This window comes from Phyllopteryx taeniolatus, chromosome 3 (assembly GCF_024500385.1).
Source record: "Phyllopteryx taeniolatus isolate TA_2022b chromosome 3, UOR_Ptae_1.2, whole genome shotgun sequence".
Lineage (NCBI taxonomy): Eukaryota > Metazoa > Chordata > Actinopteri > Syngnathiformes > Syngnathidae > Phyllopteryx > Phyllopteryx taeniolatus.
The window spans coordinates 23,919,871-23,945,158 of record NC_084504.1 but is presented as its reverse complement, the minus strand read 5'-3'; the positions used below and the strand labels follow the sequence as shown (position 1 = coordinate 23,945,158).

Below are 25,288 nucleotides of genomic sequence, written 5' to 3'. Positions count from 1 at the left end.
ATTAATGGTTAAACAAATCAATCAAATCTCCTGTGTAAGATCTAATATTGAATGTGGGGTAAAGAAAGAAAGGGGTGAGCCAACCACAACATCCCCCTGGAGATTCTTCAACTCTACCCAGCAACTGCAGCCTGCGTGCACACGGAAATAAAAAAAAAAACATACGAATCTTTGTCGGTGCATGAATGAGCCGATGGTCTTTGTTTGGACTGTTATTAAATAATCCTTCGCAGTACAGTAGCTTCCACTGTGCACACAGCATTGTGTGGGAGGTCACTTGAGTACTGACGGCCTCACAGTGGATGACTTTTGTATGCCTAACCTAGCGGCAACACTCATTGACGTCGGACTCTGAACAAGAAAGAATGACAAAGACACACTTTGTTGCCTTTGTGGGCGTTGGAGTGTCGCTCTTTGGTTGCGTATGTGCGTGCGTGTACGTCGGTTGGTAGGTGTTTGCATGCCGTGATGACAGCTTGCTTACTTTCTTGCTTTCTTCCACTCCCTCCCTCGCGCCTCCTCTGCGGGTAGGTGTACATGAGTCTATTTGAGGGCTAGATTTATGTGTGGTGTGTGTGCCACAGCCCCGAAAACTCTTACTACTACATCCTTTCAACTCCCCCCATCTTTCTATCCTTGTAAAGCCAGACATGAGTTGCCTTTCATTCAAATACAATCGTCTTTGTTGGCACAGACTCAGTGGATGCCTCTTCAAACACACACATAAACACACGCACGTCCCCGAGGGCTTGTTTTCTTTTGATGTGGGTCTTACTCAGCCATACACAAGCACAGCAGGTGTGTAGCGGCTGTCAGGTGTGTGTGAATGTGTCATCATCCATATGGTCCCTTTAGTTGCTAACTAAACACCTAGCCTACCTCACACGCGCCCACTCAAACCAGCCTCCGCACACACACACTTTCACCCGAGCAGCTGCACTATTTCGAAAACACACAGTGCTTGGCGAATGGTAATGTTTGTCTTGACACCACACCAATCAGGCAGGGCAGGCTGAAAGCAGCTAAGCCAATCAGGGGCAACAGTAGAGCTCAAGCCAGTAGTGGCACAAACTAGGGGGCAAAGCGGTCAGAGATAAGAGATAAACCAATCAAAACCTGGTGATAGGATGAATTGTTGTTTTTTTCTGTACGTTGATATGCAGCATTCAAGAGTTTAAAGACTTTATTGTACTTGCTGGAGCAGCTGTGGACCAGCGCTGCCATGTGGATCTGTGGGTGGGCGGGCTGCACCACTGTGGGCGTGTTTATGTCAGCGCCAATCAAAGCGGCTCCTCTCATTGCTTTTAAATGCGACGCGCTCACAATCTCGCATGGAGACATCTCTGTGTGGAAGAGGACGATGCGTAATTGCAGCGATCTGTTAGTGAGTGGAGCATTGTCACCACTCTAGCCATGGTGTGGCAACAGACAATGTGAGTGGATACACTTAAACATGTCTGCCGAGCTCAGTATCTGTCTGGCTGGGTCCTGATCAAATTAACCAAAATCGCGTTAGAGCAGTGGTCTAGCCCGTGTCAGCAGTTAGATGTGGTCTGAGTCGGCACAAGTTTAGACCGACTTTCTGCCACCAAATTGTCACTCTGCCGGGCGCATCTCCAAGGACACACCCTCACTACACCCAAATTGGTAAAAACTCAGCTAAGTCGACTTCAAAAATAGGTCGACACAAAACTTGCCTCGAAGCTCCATCCATCCATCCATTTTCTGAGCCGCTTCTCCTCACTAGGGTCGCGGGCGTGCTGGAGCCTATCCCAGCTGTCATCGGGCAGGAGGCGGGGTACACCCTGAACTGGTTGCCAGCCAATCGCAGGGCACATCGAAACAAACAACCATTCGCACTCACAGTCATGCCTACGGGCAATTTAGAGTCTCCAATTAATGCATGTTTTTGGGATGTGGGAGGAAACCGGAGTGCCCGGAGAAAACCCACGCAGGCACGGGGAGAACATGCAAACTCCACACAGGCGGGGACGGGGATTGAACCCCGCACCTCAGAACTGTGAGGCTGACGCTCTAACCAGTCGGCCACCGTGCCGCCCCTCGAAGCTCCAGTGGGACCAAAAAACAAAGTTCCACTCGGAACTATGTTTGCGCTACCGGAACCCATGTTTCACACGGACATTTATTGCAGATGGGCGCAGTGTTGTTCCAATGATAAACTTTGCCAAAAATGACAAAGGAGCGTCTGGAAGTGATTTTAAAGACATTGTTAGGTGTGTAATGTACATATGGCATGGTAGTTTGTGTTTTTTGATGTAATATGGTCATCGCTAGCACGCTAATGCTAATCGCGATTGCTAAGCGTTTAGCATTTCGCTGTCTCAAATTCTGTACACCAATTTTATACCATAACCAGTACCAACATATGCAGTTTAAGGAATGAAGTCCATCCCTCGTAAATGAGAATTTAGATGATGTAAACTGCTGCAGATTGCTCATTGGTGGAGCATATTCATCATTGCTGCTTTTTGTTTTATTTTGTTTGAAGATTTAAAAAAATAAAAAATAAATAAATCTGCAAGCTGTGATTAATGGAAAATGCATGTTCGTTGTAAAAAAACAAAAAACTTTAGTTTTTTTTAACTAATACTGGGGGGAATATTATTATTCGATCAATAATCCCTAGGCGAATCGATTCTTGAAAGATTCAATAGTGACAACCGTACAAAAAACTTGATCTGCCGGCATTTGTGTCCAGCTGCACATGCGCCGCCTACGACGATAGAGCTCATAGAGCCCATCACTCTTGTTGTGTTCAAGCATTGGTGTTTTCATTGTTCCATTAGATGCTCCTAGTCTTGTCATCCACACTCTATCGGCATCTATCTGTTTATCATTTCCTTCGTTGTCCTGTGTCTTCTCCAGCTGTCTCCTGCATCCTAATCTGTCTTTTTGTCTCTAAATCTTCAGGTTTGGTCACCTGTGTAGGATCCTTGCCATGCATGTTCATGTTGCCTGTGGGTAATTGAATCTTATACCCCAGTGACTTTTTTATAAATAAATCTTTGAGTTTCCCCAAAGCCACACTTTGCCTTTATTTAACCACCTTGTTCCTTCATGAATGTTGATTGGGCTACAGTAGTCAATTGCTTTCCATCAAGATATATCTTCTCTAATGTATCAAATTGGGGTAATTATGACCAAGGTAACTATTTGTAGCTTTTTCCTGGACCAATAATGTACAGGCTTGTAATTACCCAGTAAAATAAAATGTTAAGGTTACAAAGCCATTGCACACCCTTAACAGAGGAATGGACTCAGGTCCAGAGGACTTCGAAGTTTGTACACTGAACATATAACAAAAACTCTGGCATGCCTGCCAGATCGTGTACTCAACCAAAGTGACGGCACCATCACACTACCTCCCCCTTTTGGATGCAGGTCCATGTCAGACACACTTGCCTCAATCCAGTTCTCTCAGTGCCTCACCATTTTTGGGATCAATCATGCAGGGGTTTGGCCTGAGGGCTAACTATCATACTTCTGACACCACATTTGTCAAATAACACTGAGAAGGAGCAACTTCAACACAGACCTGAACCCAGATCCTGGGGTGAAAAGCTGTACACTGACTCTCTTTGGGATTTGTTCCGTAGTAATCATATGTGTCTCAAGTATTACCTTGGTCCATTGGTCTTACCAAAGCTCCATCCCTAATTCCATTGGGATCTGCTCACTACCATGTGAGTTATGACCGTGTTAGAACAAATGGTCCGGATCGTGATTTCGTAGCTGGAGCGCATTGACAAAATGAATCAATATGTCCTTTGGCTTTCAACAGGCGAACACTGATTTTTTTTCCCATCATAATAAATGATGCAAAATGACGCATTCATCTTTGAGCTTCCTGTGTGTTTTTGCAAGCCTCTTTAGAACTCTTAGAGTTCCTCTAAACCTGTCAGTGTGTTGCTGCCAGGTCACTGGGCTGAAACCTCGGCCTGCACAGACAATAAAGCAAAGAGGCGTGTCATCGGCACACGTGCTGCCAACTGTTGCCGGGACAAAAAGCGAACATAAAAACCACTTTAGTGACTGTTAAGCCCTGCCAAACCACAGACCACCACTGCCAATCCCCCCATACGATGTCAACCACCCCCCTGCCGCCTTCCTTTGACTGCGGCACACTCCAAAATCATGAGCCTCACACACGCCCATAACCCGGACTCCATTGTCCTAAATGAATGAGTAGAGGGGCGTGAGTGCATGCGCGAGGAGGGTTTGAGTGTGCGGGGACAGCTGGCTCTGTGGCTCCATCAGTAGCAGCTGCCCTGGCCTCAAGCCCTTGGGGTGGAACCGTGCAGATTAGAGGGTGGCAGGGGTGGGGTGCAATGTGTGTGTGTTTTTTTACGTGTGTGTGGCCATGCACTTAATGCACGATAGAATGCTAAAGAAGCCTTCTTTGTCCTCGGCTTCTGGGTTTCTTGTTTGCAGAACCTTGTTTGCTCCCTGCAACTTAATGAGGACAAATTTGTTATTTCTTAAAACAGTCACAAAGGAGACGACAAAAATGAGTTGGGAGACAGCGGGATGAAGACAGTGACCGACATGAAAAGTTGGGGGTCTCTGCTGGGTGCTGAGTGGAGGCCAGCCATGGTGGCTTAGCAGCAGCTGTTGAGCCTGCCTATAGGATATCGGAACCAAACAGGACAAGGACCGTAATGAAGACTTACAGAGGGTTCACATCTCCACTGTGCGTGCAGAGGCAAAGATGGCTCTGGTTTTGTGCCAGGGTATTGTATACAAAAAGATGGCACACCACCACCAAATTATCCGTGCAACTGCACAGTCTATCCATCCATCCATTTTCTGTACTGCTTCTCTGCACTACGGTTGCGGACTGCAGAGTCTAATGAGATCCAATAAAATTAACTAACTATACGACACAGCACGAAACGGCTCTCCCTGCTATTGATGCTTTTCCATTGACGAAACAAGGAACTACCGGGTACTATTTCTAGTTGCTGGTCAGCCAGGGTTCAGGCATGCCAAGCAGTTAGGTGATGTAAACTGCTGCTGATTACTTATTGGTGGAGCATATTCATCATTGCTGCTTTTTGTTTTATTTTGTTTGAAGATTAAAAAAAAAAAAAAAAAAAAAAATCTGCAAGCTGTGATTAACGGGCCCACTCAGCCCTATTTTCATGGCCTCTAAATGAAATGATTATTAATAGGTGTAGGCAAAAACCTTTAACCAATTTTGCATCACCCATTTGTTGAGGATACCTGTTTCTAATTGGGGCTTATTTGTTTGAATTTCCCAGTAGGAGTTTGTCAAAGTACAAGCCCTGGAACTCACCCAAAATGGCTGCTTCAAAAAAACAAAAACAAAAATGTCTGACTTCCTATTCATGGGTCCTTGAGATCGTCCTTTTATGATTCACCCAATTCGTCTCGATAGGTGAAACTTTTCAAGGGTCGCTACTTATTTTTGTATGTTGCAGTATTATACTCCGCAGTCTCCGCTTTGCTACGTTGGTTGTGTTTCCTTTTTTCCCTCAAAATTGGTCCAGTAAAGTCAAGTTAATACAGGACACCCACATTAAGGCCTTTTTACGATTAACCCATTCATTGTGTATGTGTTGTGAGGGCGCACGAACGGAACCCCATGTTGTGGTGAGACACGACGCGCCCTTAAGTTGAAAGATGTCAATTCGAGAGGGACATCGCGGTGATGGAGGCACATCTATCAGGAGAGAGGCTAGCGCTAGCAATAGACCCAACTGGTGTGAAAAGCCTCCCTGTTACTTCCTGGTAGGCTGCTACACAAACACTTACAAATATGGGCAAGCTTGCACCGAGGTGCCTTCGCCCTTGCGCGCTTGCCCTGCTGTGAACACCCCCAAAAAACAAGTGCAGTGTGAAAAGGCCTTTTAGTATTTCGAAGCAAAAAAACCAAAGCATGTCATGCAGGATAATAGTGTTCCACTCCAATACTGTAACTGCCACACATGCCAAGCATTTTCACAACAGCTAGCTAACTAGTAGATCCACACCCTCTTGCCTTGTGCTTTTTCTAATAATATACTGTACAAGAATGTCACTCCATCAAGTGGGGACGATTATCCAGGCTGACACCAAAATTCTTCTTTCATATTTGTAAAAGCAGAATTATGAGAAATGAGACCCAATACAAGAGCTGTAGCAATAATACAGTTCTTGTATTGAGTCTCAATTGATTGTGTATAGACACAGTGCCTTCTCAGTTAAAGGATAAGTAGACTTCCACTGTAAAGTGTCATTTACAAGCCTGTTTTTATTCACGCTCCTCTTATCACGATTCCAGTTCAGCCACATTCTGAGGGGCACAACAACACTATTTCGAAGTGAGGTTCTGAGACACTATTACGTCCATTACATCAAGATGCAGTGTTTCCTTAGAAGCAGTTTGACAAATTAAATTCATATGAGTTGTCATCTGCAAGCTAAACCAGCTAAACAAATCAGGAATTATCTTTCGTGAGAGGACAAACGAGGTGAAAGATCTTTAATACTGATGCTGAGGACAAGTGTGTCTTGTTTACAGTTTTTTTTTTTTTTTTTTAAATACAAACATCAAACACAAGTGACTTTGGATGACTCTTCTTACACCTATCCTCATCTGCCCCCTCCGCCGTAAACCCACTGACCTTAGCTGGCAAGGCAACATGTCTGTCTGATCCAGAATGACGTCCCTATCCAAGTTGTCATTGTCTCCCGTGATGAGCAATGAGCAACATTTAATTGGGTCACGGGATGCCCCAGTAATTAGATTGACGGTTGATGAAATTAGAGTCTTTGTCAGCTCTTTGTCTTATATAAAAAAAAAAATAATTCGTGTAATATATATATATATATATATATATATATATATATATATATATATATATATATATATATATATATCTTTTGAGATACTGTATACAGTGGAACCTCGATTCAACGGACTAATAGGGGGAAGGGGTTGTTTGTTAAATGAGATTGTCCATTAAATTGAAGCACCTTTTTTCATGGCCTCAAAACACCAGTACAGTACAAAATCATTGTTTTGTACTTTTTTGTGGGCTAGAAATGTAGTCTAAAAGTATAAAATTATTGTAAATACATTTTAAATAATGTTTGAAAAGTTTTAAAGATGATCCAAACATACCTCACTGGTGCATGAAAGGGATGATTTTGAGTTTCAACTGGACAGTATTTTCTGTCCGTTAAATCCAAAGTCTGTTAATTCGTGGTGTTATTGGTTCGTATTTATTTCTGAAATCATTGGTAAGTTTCTAAATTATTAGTACACACAAGGTGGCACAGTGAACGACTGGTTAGCACATCTGCCTCACAGTACTGAGGACCGGGGTTCAAATCCCAGCCCCGGCTATGTGGCGTTTGCATGTTCTCCCCGTGCCTGCGTGGGTTTTCTCCGGGTACTCCAGTTTCCTCCCACACCCACAAACATGTGTGGTAGGTTGATTGAAGACTCTAAATTGCCCGTAGGTGCAAATGGTTGTATAGAAAATGGATGGATAGTACACACACTTTTTTATTGCAGTATTGTGACGTCAATGTTATCATGGCAAAATATTGCAGATTTATGCGATTCCCACCCATGGTGCAATATTAGAACATATTGTACATTCTGTTGAAACATATCCCCATGCAAATATACACATACTGTTGTTTGTTCACCTTCATTGACCTGTCAACCGGGAGACTCTTAACTGTAACTGTCACCACACCTGAATTGTAAACCCAGGATTCACCTTGAGACGCATTTATTTCAGATGCCAATTTTCCCCAAAGCTAAGGCGTATCCCCCCAGTGCAAACACAAATTTATATCCCTATAACCTTTGTAGTGAATGCGCAAACAGACACACATCTGTTGACATCGAATAGCACGCACACTTCTGTTGTGTTTGCAAACACACGCGCATATGGTGTGCATAAACAAAGACCATACTTTCTGCTACAGCCGCTTTGACTTGAACTGTTTGCACTCACAACAACGCATGCTGCTGCAACGCTGATAACAATCTGTCGCCCTCGCTATCTAGACAATATAGTCTACCTGTCGAAACCTGGCTCGCCGCCTATACCATCATTATCGTCGAGCCAATCTAACCACAATAGCCTTGATTTAACCAGACAACTTCATGAAGAGCATATTCTCAAACAGTATTTACACCAACACTGCTTAATTACAGCTAATAGGGGGTAGAAATAGTTTTTCCTGTAAGACAATTTATCTGTCGCCATCCATCTCACAAGTCTGCTCCCTGTGTCTTATTTAACCTGCATGGTTCAAACGACTGTCTCCTACCATGGAATTTATCAGGACAACATGCTTGGAGGTGCAGTTTTCAACTCGCTATAGAGTAGGGCTTGTGTGCAAAAATATGTAAACAAGTGGTCTTTGTGACATATCATGTGCATGTTTCTAGGGATGGACCTTTGACCAAATTTCCTTGATTAACAATGGGGAAAATGGCAGTTAGAAATGGCGGTTTTCACGTCTGCCTCAAAGTTCTGAGGTTCAGGGTTTGAATCTTGGCTCTGGCATTCCTGTGTGGAGTTTGCCGGTTATCCCCATGCTTACGTGGGTTTTCTTCGGGTACTCAGGCTTCCTCCCACATTCCAAAAACATGCATCTTTGGTTCATTTAAGACTAACTCAGACCTGGGAAAAGTCTGGCCTGTAGGCCACATTCAGCTAGTGACCGACCGTCGCGGTCTTTCTGAAGTTAAAATAAAATGTCAAATTATTTGTCCACCTATTTGCTCTCAATTGTCCATAGGTCTAAATATGAATGTGAATGATTGTTTGTGTCATTTAGTGAGATGGCACGGTATAAAGTTGTGCTCAACAACCTTTTATCAGTTTTATAGGCTAAAACGACTGGCAGACGCACAGCCCACAGCTTGCAAGTGCATTTAAAGATGCACAAAGTTGACACACCGGTGAGTTAACATTGACTCCAGGCAGCATGAGTGTCGTCATAAAACTGCTCTGGCAAATACAGGTGCGGGTATGTGCGTGTGGGTGTGCGTGTGTCTTGGGTGAAAAGAGTGAGCAGCAGGCCCATATTTGCGTCCCATGAATGCTTTACAATCAAAACAGAGCAACATTTTATGTCCACTGTGCAAACAAACGGTGACGTGTTATCTCACTGACTGTCAGTGCTGGAAATACACTGGAACCTCTAAGGAATTAATAAAGTGAATTAAATGTCAAACTGTCATCATTGAACATTGATTTATTAACTGTACAGGTAACAAAAAAAAAAGCTAACCACTGTACATCTATTCCATCCATTCTCAACACCGCTTATCCTGGGCAAAAGGTGGACTACACCCTGAACTGGTCGCCAGTCAGTCGCAGGGCACATGTAGACACAGACATTCGCACTCACATTCACATTCACATTCACACCGTCACTGAGTGGGAACTGAACCCACACTGCCCGCACCAAAGTCAGGCGAGTGCACCACTACACCATCAGTGACCTAACCATTGTACAGTAAAACAAAATAAAAATAAAACAGTAAAGCTACCCACCTTTTGGTTTGTTTTCAAGTTTCTCTGAACATGGAATGAAAAGCTCGGGAACTTCTGAGCTACCAGTACTTCTTGCGTCAGTAAGAGAGGTGCTTACTCTCCGTATTAGCATGTGCTGTTTGTCTGTATTTGTCCATAAAATCAAAAAAAAAAAAAAAATGGAGGGGAAACCACACGCACTTCATTCCAAGTGACCTTGTGGAAACTATTCAAGTGATGGAATTATGACATAAGGTGAATTAGAAAACAGATGCTTACTGAAGGCCTTACTTGTTGGCTTGAGACCAGACTGGTCCAGTGTACAGTAGCTATATTATTATGAAAATTGGAGAAAAGTGAATTTGCAGCCATAACAGCTATCACTCTTCTGGTAAGACTTTTATTGTAAGGACAAGCTTTTTAAGTATGACTGGGATTTTTTTGGGGGTCTTTCACAGGTCATTGAGAGAGCGGCAGATAAGATGTAAGATTTTTTAAAAATGTAAAATCTTATGGTAGTTCACCACAAACGTGTTCCTTGACTCACAGACCACAAGTGCATGCAACAGCTTCACAACATTCAACACCATCTGCGTAACCTCAAGAAACGACCGCTCGCAGCTGACTCGGGGTCAGCGGTCTGTTTGTTCTTGCCCTATCTAAGGAACTCTTGGTATTTCTCAGGTGGGCTTCACGCTAAGATGCGAAGCAACGGCACACTCTCGCACCTAGGTAACAGTACAGTCAACCTGTCCAGACGGTCTTGGTGCAAAGCGTTTGCAAAGCCTATCACTTGCATGTGACATGAGGCTGTCACTGTTTCATAACTCAGGGGGAGCATTCCAGGGCTGATTGTCTTTACACAGGTCAACAGGAAAATGCTTCAAGGAAGAGGGCGAGTACAGTGAACCCTATGTTAATTGCAGGGGATATATTCCAGACGGACCCGCAATAAATTGAAATCCGTGATTATAGAGACCATATAAAAAATTTTTTTTTTCTAAAAACAGTTTCATCTCTCACTGGTTTGAAACACATTTAAATATAAGTATTCCTTGCACCTCATTTTCTTGCTCTCAGTCTTGTCACTCCCAGATGAGGGTTACTGTAAAGCTGAACATGAAACAAAAGAAAATTAAACATATTATTTAACACCAACATGTTCGACCAAGCCATGTACCGTGAGCCACCGCATATTCGCGGTGCGACATTCACAAGTTCACCTATTCAAGGATTTTTTTTTAACCTATCCTCTGTTACTTGTTGAAAAACTCACCTGGTCACTGTTATCGCGCTATGTTGAAGCAAGTTGAGGTGCTTCATTTAGACAAAAGTGGTGGTTTGCTGTGATCTTGAGCCATATATAGCCCCCTGTACCCCGCGTATAGCAGGGGAGCACTGTAATAGGCATATATTCTCTCTGTAATGGATATAGTGTATCTCTGCCACTTCTTACCTCTCTTAGTTACACTGCATCTCTTCCAGGAGACCTACGTGCTACCCAGTATGTTTCGGCACAATGTGTTACTATGCTCATGCGCGCAACTCTAACTCAGACTTTCTCCAGTATTAAAAAAAGGTTTTACCCAACACGTGAATGTTAATATGAATTAAATTAAAGGTGACTGTTAAAAATCTGCGATGCAACTGCGATATAGCGGTGGAACAATGTATTAAAGAGAAGGAAAAAGGTATGATGTTAAATACTTCTGGGAGAAAGTATAAAGCAATGCATGTGTGTTTTTGTATTTGCCAGGAAAGCCTTCGTGAGTTCCAGCGAGGACTCGTGGAGGAAAGTCTGGAAAGTCCGGGCTGACTCAACGTGCCGTCACCTTCACAGAATGCAGCGAGCCAGCACAGACGACGAGCGAGAAAGGCAGACAGGCAGACAGCGAGGCAGCAGGCACGCTGTCTGAAAACGCAGCTGAGGTATTATTAGACGCGTTCATGTTTTCTGGCTGCTTTCACCTTGCAGGCAGCTGCCCCCTCAGCAGGCGCTTCCCCCCACCCATCCCTTCCTTTGTGAGACGTTTGAAGGCTTTTGAAAGCTAAAAGACGGCGAAAAGAGATCTGAAGATCAGGTCCTTTTGATCATGAGCCTGAGCATTGTGGTCTTTGTTCCGGAGATGAGTGAGTTAAAATAACCGTCAGTGATTTGGCGGCAGAATACAGTGCTTTTGTGTGCAATGCAACTTTGTCATGGAGTCCTGTTTAGATACAGATTAATTGAGGCATCTGAGCTTTGGAAGATCTTCTCAGAATGCAGAGACAACATAGAGATAAGAGAGTAATCCTTGATCAAGTGATGCATTTAGTAGAGGATTAATCATATTAGAATGGAAGACAAGACCAATAGCTGTAAGTTTCACAAAGACTACAATAATGTAAAAACAATCCCTGTTCGCAGACCTACAAAAACAACTGGAAATTCTGAATATGCATGCCATGCCCGGCCTGTAGTTGGTGGATCAACGGCTTGTGTTCCTGGGTCTTATCCAAAACCATCTTTAGAATAGGTTTCCTCTACGCATACAGTATATGGGCTTGGCATTCGACATACATAATATGAAATTTGGACACAAAAGTTACGCAGTGTACACTACAACAGCCCTGTAGTTCACTATTTTTGTTTTATTAGCGACGCACTCACACATGCACAGACTGAAGCGATCGCTACAGACTTTTTAACGTTTCAATAATTAGCGCTGTGTTCCATAAATGCCATTGTTGAGGCTCATTTTCAAATGCTTTGCGTTCTTTGAGCTCTCCCGCTGTTAGTCAGCCCGCTCGGACCGGAAACAGAAGCGTTCGAGTTTCGACGTGTCAACTGAGACGCGCAGCTGGTGCGGCGGAGAAGATCCGGTCAATTTTCAAAATAAAACACATTGACACGCGATTTGCAATACAACAGAAATTTTATAAATTGGTCATTCTTTCTCTGCGACCCGGTAACAAATGCCTCACGGCTCGGTACTGGTCCGCGGACAGGTGGTTGGGGGCGACTGGTGTAACTGGCACCTTATTATGTGAATGCTAAACCAGTTTTAATGCCATTGAGTCCAAAATCTTTAATAGGTTTATGCTGGCTGTGAGACAAGCATTTACATTGTGAGAATACAGTGGCGCCTTAAGGTATGAGTAGAATTCGTTCTGTCACCATGGTTGTAACTCAAAACACTCGGATCTCAAATCATCATTCCTCATTGAAATGAATGGAAATGCCATTAATCCATTCCAGCCCCCCCAAAAAGTAAAATTTTTGTAATCAGAATCAGAATCATCTTTATTTGCCAAGTATGTCCAAAACACACAAGGAATTTGTCTCCGGTAGTTGGAGCCGCTCTAGTACAACAGACAGTCAATTTACAAATGTACGTTGGATTTTCCCTTGAGAAAATAAAAAAAAAAAACACTTTGGAGACAGAGACATTGACAAAAAACAATTGTGCAAAAAGATGCAGAGTCCTCTAGCACTTAGAGCAGTTCGATGTGATGTAATATGTTTTTTAATAAGGAATATTGCATTCTATAATATTATACTGTTTAAAAACATATACTAAGAAACTATTAAATAGAATGTAAAGAACCAAACAGTTTGTGCATCATGCAATTTTTTATTTTGGCCCACCGTGAATTTGAGTTTGACACTCGTGCTCTAAAGAATCGCAAGTCAGGCCACTGGTATCTCAAGGCGCCACTGTATTTTTTTTCTTTTCTGCTGTGCATTATTTTTTCTTCTTGTTCTTGCACTGGCGCCATTGTTGGATGGATTCAAATTCACTTAAAGAACGAAAAGTGTACCAGAACATTTTATGCGTTCTAACTTTTGTTTAGAAGAAGATGCTCTCATGTTATTCACAGCATTTGGCAAATTTGCATAGAATCTCCTGATAAGCTGTGACATATCAACTTGAGTTATATTCAAAGTTAATTTCCTCCTTTGGAATCTTAGCTCAGAGACAGCATTATTTACACTTAATTTCTCCCGGAAATGTAATTTGTAGTCCAAATTTATACTGTAGTTGGAAAGTCATCACATCAAGGCCTACTTCAATAGCGATCCATGATGTTCAGGATATTTTGTCAGCTGTGACACAACGTAAGAACATTACAATTCTTACTGAAGTGGGACTTTTACTGCTGTGGCTAAGGCCAAGCCTCTTAATTACATCATCTGTACTTTGAGCCAGACGTCGCCTCCGGTCAACACAACAAAATGTACCTTCATCCTGTTTTCATCTTGCGGTCAGCTCATTGAACACAAGGACAGCAACATCGTATGACTCGAACACAGGTTAGGCTAAGATAAAAGTGCCCTGTGCACAACATCCCTCTTGGCTTCTCATAAAAGATCATTATTCACAATACGATGTGCATCCGGTCTTCAGAACAAAAAAACACCTCTCTTTTGACAGCGTGTGCTGCTGAAGCAAAAATCAACATATTCCATCCGTCCATTTTCAATTGCTTCTCCTAATTGAAGTGAGCTGGAGCGTTGACGCACCTGACTTTGGGCAAAAGGCAGGGTACAACCTTGATTGGTTGCCAGGCCATGGCAGGGCACGTATAGACAAACAACCATTCACACTCACATTCGCACCGATGGACAATTTAGTCTCCAGTAAACCTGACATGCAAGTTTTTGGAATGTTGGAGAAAACCCTTGCAAGCATGGGGAGAAGATGAGCACTGTACACAGTAAGGCCAAGATTCAAACTCAGAACCTCAGAACTGTGAGGCAGCGGTTCTTAACACTTTGTCACCGAGCTGCTGGATTACTGCTGACCCATTTATTCATTCTAAAAATGCTATCGATAATTTTTTTCCTCCTAATTCAGTGCTTTTCTTAAAAAGCAGCAGTCGCACGCAGTAGCTCCTCTGAAGGGACTTGTGCTTAGGCGCTAGAGGGTAATACTTCAAGTCCTGCTGCGGACAGCAAATAAAAATGGCTCATATTTGATGGATAAATGCTAGTCTTCTTCCTAGCTACAGTTGAGGTGCTCTTAAGCAAGACACCATCTCCCCTTCCACAACTGAAGAGATGCAGCACTGTTTCTGCACCTCTCTTACGTTGAATCTCTTCTCGCATGTGTTTTTCATTTGGTTCTATATTTATGGTGTGCAACACAATACAGTACTGTGGCCATTCGCATACTCGCGGTACGACACCCGCAGATTCATGTATTCACAATTCTGGTTTTTTTGGGGGGGGGCATCCCCTTGTTTTTCGTGGAAAACACTTACTGCTCGTACCTCCCTGCTTATTCAATAATTTTGGCGATAAAAAAAGAAAGAAAGGCCAATGCTATTATAATGGATGCAGTTATTCACAGATTTTCACTATTCGTGGTGAAGCCCGATCCCTATCCACAAATGTAAGTTGGATTTTCCCTTGTGAAAATAAAAACATTTTTCCAGTCAAGTCTGTCACTGAAACCTCTGCCAAAATGCCCCTTTTCCACTAAAAGTCTATCACGAAAGATTATAATGATATTAGATATTAACAGTATCATTCACATTTAATGCAGTCTTGGCGATCCAATAAAGCAACCCTTGATTACGGGAGCGGTCTGTGTGTGTGTGTGTGTGTGTGTATTTGATAAAAACTGTTGATCATGAGATGTCGAGATGAAATCATCATCCCAGGAATGAGGCTAAGGAAATATTGTCTGTGGAGTTGGTGATCCAGTTGCTTTCTTAGAAGTACACCCCGTGCCTAGTTTTCCAAGTAGAACACCGTGTGTGTTCCCCCTCCCCTTCCAGTGGTAAATCATTGTTTTCCCATACTTTTACTGTTTACAGATACACCTAACAAAGCAATACAAGGCAATGCAACTGTGCAGACTTTCAGCAACTCGGTGATGAAAATAGCTTGTTACACAATTAAGAGTTCCCACAAGCAGACGAAGTGTTCACCAGAGCTGTGAATCATATGTGCAACAACGGCCCTCCTGCCTGTCTGACACATCCTTAAGGGTAAAAGAGCAGCCAAAATTTAGCTTCTTTACTAATTAACACGAGCCTGCGTAAAACGTTTATAAATTTAGTGCATCAAGTACAAATAATCACCGCAATGACGGAACCGAGTCCTCCCCCTTGCCTGCAGCTCCTTAAGTCCCCTTTCGCAGCGTCTCTAGAGGACATACTTTGCAGCAGCAGGCAGTGGTTAGGTTTCAAAAAACAGACACACTTCAGGCGACAGATTTACTAATTCCCTCTCTCCCGACTTATCCGAACACTTGTGAGCAATTACCCGAAAAGGGGCTGAGGGAAGTGTGCATGCACGGATGGAAGGATCCCGTGTAAGAATGCTTAAGACTCCCAAACTGCGGCAGCTGCCCCCGAGAGCATAAAATCGTCCTCTCTGCACTGGACAGGTAGCGCAACATGTGTGGAATTAAAAGGCTTGTCGGGTGGGAGGGGTGGGGGGGGGGGGGGGGTCTCGAGTTACCAGCTGCACGCGACAGCTGCCTGACAAGGGATCTGGTTTCTGGTGTTTTTCCTACAGTTGGTGATAGATGTGTAGCAAAAAGTAGAAATTGTTAACCCCTTCGGCTGCCCGCCGACTCAGTAAAGGACAGTTTGACTGTCAGGAACAGGAGGTGCATTATTTAACCACCGTGAACTCACTAACTTTCCGTAGAGGGGGCGACGTAGTTAATTACTGGCTTTTTAAAAAGTACCCCAAAATTAACTTCAAATTGAGCTGGAACCATTTGTTCTCACTTCAAAACAATAACTCCCTTTACAAATAATCACACTTTTGCTATCATGTCGTGTCTTTTTTGACTCGACAGGCAATATTTAAAAATTTTAACATGCTTAACGGCCTTATGAGTCAACCGTTGTAATAGTGATTAAACACCCTTTAAACACTTAACTCTGTAATGACGGATGAGGAGTGTGTAATAAAAGTCGTCCCATTGATTACATTTTTTTAATATTCTTGACCAAAAAACTAAAATGAAGTCAACCACTGATGTGAAATGGAAAAAAAAAAAAAACCTTCGATAACGGTAATTAAATGTAACAACCACCTATTTCAATGGCTATTGCTAGCAGATAACATCAGGTGCCGACTTTTACTTTGCATAATTTCTGGTTTATATAATCCTTCACCATCTTGTCACACATTCTTTTTTAAACACTCATTGGTGAGTCTGCTTGTTTTTTTTCATATTACTAAAGCCACAAAAAGCTGAAAATGTGTCTTGTGCCATATGTTGACAAACCTTTGCGCGACTTTTGAGGCATAGTCTTACGGAAAGATTTGTGTTAGTTTGGCCTTTAGAAGCGGTTTTGTTTTGTTTCCACTGTGGCTGTAATCGGTTACTTTTTTTGTTGAGGTTCCACTGTGGCTGTAATTGATGACTTTTTTTTGTAGCGGTACAATGATTAAAGCGGTGATTCACAACCACGGTGCCACTGCACATTTGTGTGCCTTCAGAGGTCAATCAGGTGTGCCACGGCAAATTATCCAATTTCACCAAATTTCTCCAAAAATTATTCTTCATTTACAAATAATATATCTTTATTCATCTATTTATGACAGCGCTGTAGAGTGAAAGGCAGAACAATGAAATGCTCTTCCCTCAGATGGAAGAAGGTACATAATAGACCTGTGTAGCCACTTTTTGTGACATTTTTTGTTGTTCAGTGAGATTTTTCACTTGGCACATTAATGATTGGGAAACACTGGATTAAAGTGACTGCTGTACCTTCACTCAACTTTATGGAAAATTTCAGCCAACCTGCAGTTACTTTATTGTTTCGGGTTAGTCTCACTTCTCTTTATAGTGTTGTTTTTGTCCACAGCTGCTGTTGTAAATGAGAGTGACAGCTAATCGCTTATTAAATTGAAGGTCAGGCTGTTCCCGTCATGGATCCAACTCAACATAAAACATTGGTAAATACAGGCTGACAAAATATTGTTTGTATTAGTGAGGGATTTCTTGCAGTGTTGCATGAAATAATTGCCTCATCGGCTATACCTACTTATTACATGTAGTGGTGGGAATGTACAGTATGTAGAATAAACAGCTTAATCTCATCTCTGGCTCAAGACAGAAGGGCTGTGAATGGCCGCCTGTTGAACAAGGAGGCTCTAAGACGTGTGGAGAATAGGCGCTTGTCTGTCTGGGAGATAGTGGCTGATTCCCAAATGTAGATGACAGGTTGGAAGGTTCGCTTAAGGACATCCCAGATGCTTCGGAGCATGAACTGGCAGGACCCGTTGTTCGTGGAGATTACGGACGCTATCATAACACAATGATGTCATGTTGCACCTTTAATCTCCATTTCCGTTTTTGACTTTCTTAGAGGGCTCTTTCACTTTCTCTGGTCTAAATCAGTTGATGGGTTTATACACAAGGTCCTTGTCTCCCCCGGATTGGATCGTGTTCAGAGTACACACACACACACACACACACACACACACACACACACACACACACACACACACACACACACGCACGTACGCACGCACGCACACACACAAGGAAACCAAAATATAGATCATAACGAAACACAATGTTGCTCTCTTCTCTTAAGCGGGGTACACATTTATAGATAATTGGGCCGAATTTGAACATTTTTCCCTGGCAACAAAGGCCTAGTTATCAGATATCAGGAAAAGAAGAGTGCTTGTATAACTTGTTTCACAAGTCCTTCAACTCAACAGAAATGAGAAGGAGAATAGTTGGCAACCCCAATGGACTGTAGTTACCAGATAAGCTAACTTCCTTCTTATGTTTATTTAAAATGTATTCTTCTTTGTGTTGTGTATTGTATCTGGTTTTGATGCTGTGTTTAGTCCTAGTTTGACAAAACTATTGTGAGTAAAAACAGAAGCGGGTCCCGCTAAGTGCAAAATCTATCCTCTGACTGTCAACAACAAATATAACATGGCTGCAGTTAAATTTGTGATTAGCTGAGTGCGTGTAGGTGGAACTTCCAAACACACGCAAGACAGGCTGAGCGGACGTTTGATGTAGCGGACAAGTAGTTTGATGTTTAATTGTCGTGGTTACGGCCGATATTAACTTTCATTTTCTAAATTAAAGGGACGTGACAATACAATCAATATCATACATACTGTGTTGACAGTATTTTGCTACGAAAAAAAATTGTGAATAGGTGAGTTTTTCAGCGAATAACAGTTTCCAAAGATTAGAATAGGTGAATTTGCGAATGCCAAAGCGTGAATATGCAGGGATCTATTGTACATGAGAAAAAAGTGTTGTGTGGACTAGTGAATGATGAAAGTAGGAAGCACAAATAAACAAAAATGGACAGCTTGAATAGAGAAATTACCTGGAAAACATAGCATGCTACAACATACCAGCAAATAGCAGAGTGCACATTAAAAAAGCATGACTCAAGCACATTATCTTCTTTCGTGCGGTGAAAAGTTGTGCTGCTATCAGACGTCTAAACAAAAACAAGGTAGCAAATATGCAGTTGCTAACTGCAAACATGCTGCACAACAGACGTGTCTGTTAAATCAACTGTCTCATTTGTTTACCTTTAATTAGTCACCATAATGATTTTCAAGAGTGGTGGGAGCAAATCAATAACATCTCATTTCATGCTTTTAGCAGCCGATGTTATCACTCATGTTGTTGTTGCACTACTGCGCACATGGTTGAATTGCAGAATACAGAGGAGCCTGCTCCAGAATCGTTTAGGCTAAGAATGAATGTCCTCATATGACAGTTGTAGTAAACCAAGATCAGATGGCTTAATTCATCCATCCATCCATCCATCCATTTTCTGAGCCGCTTCTCCGGAAACCGGAGTGCCCGGAGAAAACCCACGCAGGCACGGGGAGAACATGCAAACTCCACACAGGCGGGGCCGGGGATTGAACCCGGCGTCGTCCACCGTGCCGCCTGGCTTAATTCAATTCATTTGAATTGAACAAATATTAAAGGATGCTAGTGTGAAAGCCCCCGTAGACAATTGCCCATCTGGGTTAGTTTCTCTAATAAGGAAATACACTCATTTTTAACAGCTACAGTAGACTCATCTGTTCAAGTGAAGAAATCCAGATGTTAATTTTATGCTTTGAATGTGCCTCCTGTGGGAATGAATGTCCAATTGAGCTAGAAATGCATTTAGGTTGGGTGCGTTGCCTTATTTGACCCAGATGGTAACATTAGTGTTGACAAAGCTCTTCATTGAGCTCTTACACCAAGCTCCTATTGTTTTGATTATCCATACAGTGTTACAAAAATTCATTTAACTCGGAATTATCCTAATAACTTCCAGCACAAACACTTCAGGAAGACTCAGCATTTCCATTTTCTTCTGATGTTCAAAGTACACGACATTGATGAAATTGTTTCATTTAAAGTGAGAATTTAGTCTGTAGTTTCATCATGGACTAAACAAAGCTTTGAGTTAAAAGTATTTTCTTTCATAATGTTTCTAACTATTTTAAATGTATATTATTTCATTTCTGTATACAGTGGTAGCTAGACTTACAAGTTCCCCAAGTTTTTCCAAGTTAAAAACTGTTACTTGGTTGATTTCTTTTTCTTTTTAATTATTATTATTATTTTGCTTTGTGATGGGTGGCACGGTGGCCGACTGGTTAGAGCGTCAGACTCACAGTTCTGAGGACCGGGGTTCAATCCCCGGCCCCGCCTGTGTGGAGTTTGCATGTTCTCCCCGTGCCTGCGTGGGTTTTCTCCGGGCACTCCGGTTTCCTCCCACATCCCAAAAACATGCATTAATTGGAGACTCTAAATTGCCCGTAGGCATGACTGTGAGTGCGAATGGTTGTTTGTTTGTATGTGCCCTGCGATTGGCTGGCAACCAGTTCAGGGTGTACCCCGCCTCCTGCCCGATGACAGCTGGGATAGGCTCCAGCACGCCCGCGACCCTAATGAGGAGAAGCGGCTCAGAAAATGGATGGATGGATGGATGCTTTGTGATGCAAACCCAAATTTGAGTTTTGGGGAGTGCTGGAAGCGATTAATACATTTTTAAATTTGTTGCCAAAAAAGTAAAGAAATAGCCAAACACAAGGACAGGATTAACACGTTTCAAATATTTTCTGTTTTGTGCATACATTAACAGAATTGGATTGCGGCTATTGCATAACACGAAACCGGGTTTCTTTCACATTACCACCTGGGTATCTAATCACATTGCGATGGTCACCTGCATTGCCAGGCCCATGCAATTAGATAACCAACATCATAAGATGGCAGTGATGTGGCAGCAGTAGCAGCGTAACAGCAGAGCACAAGTGCTTCTGCTGCAAGCTCACGCTGAGTTGTTTGATGTGATCCAGCGTTGTGTAACTTAATGGGAGCACTGTGGACATATGCTGTTTGTTTGGCAGGGCACTTGATGGGTATCTGTCTGTCTGAGCACCCTCTCCTATATGGAGCTACACACAGGAAATGTGAACTGTCACATGGTGTCTGCACTGGGCAACACTGCTTACATTGTTGCAGCATCCTCATATGAACTGCCGCGACGAAAAGACTGACAAAGGGGCCAGTAATGTTTACGTGTGCATTTGTGTAGTTTGCCTTTGTGTTGAATTGGGTAGTTTGCCTGGTAGCACAATATTCTAAGACCCAATACGAGAACTGCATCAGTTTTCCAATACTACATTTGTTGTTTCGAGGTTATGCACGTAACGAGTTTGTACAGCGACGTAAGTAGAGCTGGGAAAGAAAATCTAACAACTCGGCTAGGGCGACTTAAAAAAATGGTCCGCCCACACCACCCCCCCAAAAAAGGTTCCCTGTGGAACCATGTTTGCGCCGTTGTAACCCACGTTTCACACGGGCATTTATTGCAGATGGACGCAGTTGGGCCAATGATAAACTGTGCCCAAAACGACAAAGATTTTTAAGACACTGTTAGAAGTGTAATGTACATATAACATGCTAAGTATGAGTGAGATGAATGGTAGTTAGCGTTTTTTTGACCTGAAATGGTAACCGCTAGGCACTAATGGTAAACGCGTATTGCTAACTATTTAGCATTTAGCATTTTGCTGTCTCAAAGTCTGCACACCAAATGTATACCATACGCTCAGTACCAGCATATGCAGTTTAAGGATTGAAGTCCATCCTTTATAAATGAGAATACAATGCATGTTAGTAGTAAAAAAAATAAAAAAAAAATTAATTAAGTAATAGTAATAATTATTCGATCAACAATTAGTAGGAGAATCGAGTAAAAAGATTCGATAGTGACAGCACAATACGTAAAATTACGTCGTTACATGACACAAGGATGCACACTCAGTTGTTGCCGTACTTAGTGTTTTACATTTATCATTCATTTCATTTTTAGATTGGCCCTCTAAGCTGGTTCTTCCCAGTCTTGCTGTCCTGTGTAAGGTACTGATGAGAGAAGCGTGGCTGCCCGATTCCAATGTAGTATCAGAGGCGTACCAGAGGCGGATGGCCTGCAGCTGCAACCAGAGTGTGAAATTTAACACCTAAAACCTTAAGTCATTTGAATTGGTAATAATTGGCAGTTCCAACAACAAATTCATTTATCATTTGTTTGTTTTGTGTTTTTGTTGTTTTGTGATGATGATCAAGAAATATTTTCACACCCATCAAAAAATATCCCACACTTTTAGCTGTTTTCTCTACAAAAAAACATGAAGTTCTGGAAGAAACGCATATAGCAGCAGAAAGGAAGCATGTTTTCAGTTGAGGTAGGATCTGTAACATCAGACACTTTTGTTGCTCAGCTTATTGCTGTGCATGTAGCTGTGGTCACTGACCTCGTATAATAACCATTTCCGTTGCTGCTGACCCTCGTGCCTGCAACATGTGCCGAAAAATCCCCTGCTGATCAACACCTGCATCAGCAATCTACAGACAGGTGTTTTCATTTTTATCCTCACCACTGCCCTTCCTTTTACTCTCCAAAATGTCTTTTACTAGAAGTGGACCACTTGGACACGCTTTTGCGTCATCATGAGTCACTTGTTTTATTCCCTGTGTTTGATGTACAAGATTCTCGTACATTGACAATGTTCCATGTACCACATTTGTGCTCCAAAGTCCGTTCGACTGCTGTCCAGCATGATCATGATGTAATAACCTTTTAAAACAACCAACTGTAATGGTCTTCAGTAGATCACAGACCTGTGTTGGGCCTATATAGCTATAACTAACTAACTAACTAACTAACTAACTAACTAACTAACTAACTAACTAACTAACTAACTAACTAACTAACTGACTAACTAACTAACTAACTAACTAACTAACTAACATTTTGTGCACTAAGCAAGCATAATACATCTCATATATCAGGTGTTGTTATCTACAGTTGACAAATGGATGATGTAATGAGTAAATGGGCAATTTTTAGTAAACCAGTAATTGGGCACTTTTTTACTTAAGGCCCCCTTTTAGATTAAAGTGCTTGTTACTGTATTGAGCATCTTAGGGGCTTTGCGCATGATGATGGTGTAGCAACAATAACTAACTGTACACTGCTAAATAAGGGAAATAAAATAAAAACAGCATAGACCAGCAAGGTTCTCACCAGCATAACCAGCAAATGCTGTTTTTGTACCGGTCTTGCTGGTGTCACCAGCTAATAGCACGGCAACGGCAGCATTTTGATGACACCAACAACACCAGCAATAAAAACACATTTTCTTTAGTAGGGGCTGCCACATAATGTGCTGCCTGGCTCACTGGGAGCAATTTAAGGTTCAGTGTCTTGCTCAGGGACCGTTCCACAGCAGACAGTGAGAACTGGAATTCAAACCACCAACCCTTTGGTCACTGGATGATCCACTCAACCACGTGAGCCACAGATACCCAGCAGGATTAGCATGCTGCTGTTGCTCTGTTGCTCTATCAGCACGTCACCAGCTACCAGCAGGTCAAAACCAGCTTGCTGGTGTTGCTGTACGGCTGTGGCTCAGTTGGTAGAAAAGTGTCATCCAGTGTCTGAAGTGTCAGCGTCTGATTGTCTGCTATCGAACGGTCCCTGTGCAAGACACTTAACCCTAAATTGCTCCCAGTGGGCCTGGCAGTGCCTTTCATGCTAAAAAAAACAACAAGACCAGCATACTGCTGCTGCCCTGCTGGTAACTGGTGACACAAGCAAGACCAGCATATGCTGGTGAACACCTTGCTGGTCTATCCTGTTTTCTTTTTTTTTTTCAGGATAATGACCTGCCATGTAGTATTTGCAATAACACATGACATTACATGATGATTATTTTTATATTTTATATATATATATATATATATATATATATATATATTAATTTTTAAAAGTACTGTGCTCTTTTACTTGAGAAAGTGTGTCATCTGATCTCCTTAATTTGTGTTTGCTTACTTTTACATGTTGTCTGCAGCGGCCCTCTAAAGAGAATATGGGTCAAAATGATCCATCTTTGCCGAAGTAGTTGTACAAAATCCAGGGCAGCAATTGTCCAAACACAGAGAGAATGCTGAGAAACCATGTGACCATGTGCTCATGCTCATGTGACCACACTGCTTCCAGATAGTCATTTATAATTTCTTCTTGAATATGAAGGTCTTACTTCCTGAATGGCTGGTCAAAGTGTTTAATGTAATATTTATGACATGTACACGACTCAGCTTTGCACAAGAGTAGGTGATTTCAGTGCTCATAGACAAACATTTGCTTCGAGTCCTATAGTTGTATATGGCCTTTTCTTTCAGAGGACAGCTGTGGAATCTTTACTGTACATGCAAGTGTATTGCCAGTAATAGAGTGAATCATGCACAATTCCTAATGCTGGTTTGGGAAAAATAGCATTAAAGCCAATTGACTATAATATTGACTCAATACAAATGTTTTTCTTGTGCTGCAGTTCTGGGATGTTACCTGTGGAATGAAAGCATTTGTGCATCAACATAAAACGGAAACCATTTCATGAATGGATTTGTTCCTATGGAGATCTGAATAGCACCACGCAGGTGTGAAGTTCCAGTGACTCATCAACTCCAGATATACTGTGGCTATTTATGATCTTGTCTATGAATAAAGCCAGTGTGTATCTTCTGGATGGTCCTTGTGATTCCCCCCCAATGGAAAATATGTCTTAACCATACCAGTCGCTTTACTTTGGCATTCTTATGTTTCCTACTTGCACATCAGGGGAAATACAGTAGGTATTTGAATTAACGAAGGTGGTGTTGTGACTGGGAAAACGTATCAAGGCCTCACCGCCATCTTGACCACCATGCAAAGTTGCTGCTGCCACCTTGTAAAGAATGGCCGATTGCGAAGAGATTACTGTTGATGTTCTTGGTATCAGACTGAAACACATGTTGTCATTGAAAGAGCAAAGAACAGCACTTTTCGAGATGGAAGTGAATGACCACCTTGTTCATCCTGAAGCTCTACTGTCATTTGCAAACGATCAGATTGGATTGAATTTGTTACGTCAACATGTCAGCGTTCTGAATTATCTACATGGGTTGCTGTGGAAACTTTGGCGTCAGTACGTGCGCTGGTGACGCAGGGTAGCGACGTGGAAACACGGTGATACCACAGCAAAGCCATGCAAAGTACTTGCGGTGTCAACTGGCGGTGCTAAAATCCACGAAAATGAAATGAAAATGATAGAAATAATAATGTTTATATCGATGATGTCGGTTTGTTAGTAGATGATGAACTTCGTGCAGGTTTTGTCTTGCAGAGGTCGGCGACCATGCTCTGGCCTTCCTTTTGCTTGTTCTTTGTTTCTCAAATCTGGTTCATCTTCACCTCAGACAACTGTTCAGTGT

General features: G+C 42.3%; 1 long non-coding RNA gene across 2 annotated transcripts in view; it reads left to right on the top strand.

Annotated features, from left to right (window-relative positions):
* LOC133475880 (uncharacterized) overlaps positions 1-25,288 on the top strand; it is a 64,282-nt gene that overhangs the window by 5,631 nt on the left and 33,363 nt on the right. For both annotated transcript variants that reach the window (XR_009787966.1, XR_009787967.1), the window contains exon 2: positions 11,284-11,456. This is a non-coding gene — a long non-coding RNA (uncharacterized LOC133475880). The remainder of the gene's footprint in view (positions 1-11,283; positions 11,457-25,288) is intronic.